This window comes from Nannospalax galili, unplaced genomic scaffold (genome assembly GCF_000622305.1).
Source record: "Nannospalax galili isolate Female #2095 unplaced genomic scaffold, S.galili_v1.0 scaffold89, whole genome shotgun sequence".
Taxonomy (NCBI): Eukaryota; Metazoa; Chordata; class Mammalia; order Rodentia; family Spalacidae; genus Nannospalax; species Nannospalax galili.
In genome coordinates, this window is record NW_008359211.1 from 715486 (window position 1) to 716284 (window position 799).

Consider the following 799-nt stretch of genomic DNA (forward strand, 5'->3'; position numbering starts at 1 on the left):
CACAATCAAGAGGGTGGTTCAGGGTTTGAGTCTGAGTCTGGGGTTCTGTTGGGAGTCTGAAGTCAGGACCGTCATCCAAAGTTTGGTGTCAGGTGGGGACTGTGGTGTCCCAAGACAGGGGAGTCAGAGGTGGTAGTGATGGTGTGAGTCCATGTTCTGAAATATGAACCTGGGGTCCCTGGGTCCAAGGTTTTTGCCATGATCTATGGTCTGGAGTTAACATCCCGATATGGGACAGTGGAGTCCAGCATCCAGAGGTGTGGGCCAAGAGTCTGTGGCTACGGCTTGGGGTCTGGGGCACCCTGGGTCCTGGGCTCCTACAGTGTTCCAGGGGATCCAGGATGCATCATCAGAGTCAAAGCTGGGGTCTGGAGGTCCGGGTGCCATCTCTGGGGTTGCAGCTGGGGTCAGGAGGTCCGGGTGCATCTCCGGGGTCGCAGCTGGGGTCAGGGGATCCCGATGCATCTCTGGGTTGCAGCTGGGGTCAGGGGTCCAGGGTGCATCACCCAGGTCGCAGCTGGGATCAGGGAGTCCGAGGTGCATCTCCGGGGTCGCAGCTGGGGTGCCGGGTGCATCGGTCGGGTCGCAGCTGGAGTCAGAGGGTCCGGGTAGCAGCTGGGATCAGGGGATCCGGGGTGCATCTCCGGGGTCGCCGCTGGGGTCACGGAGTCCGTCCGGGGTGCAGCGCCCTGGTCACCGCCCGGCTCTGACATCCACGTCCCGGCCTCCAGGGGGCGCCGCCGCCCGCCCGCCCTCCCGCCTGGCGCGGCCCCTCGCGGGCTCGCTGGCGCTGTGCGCG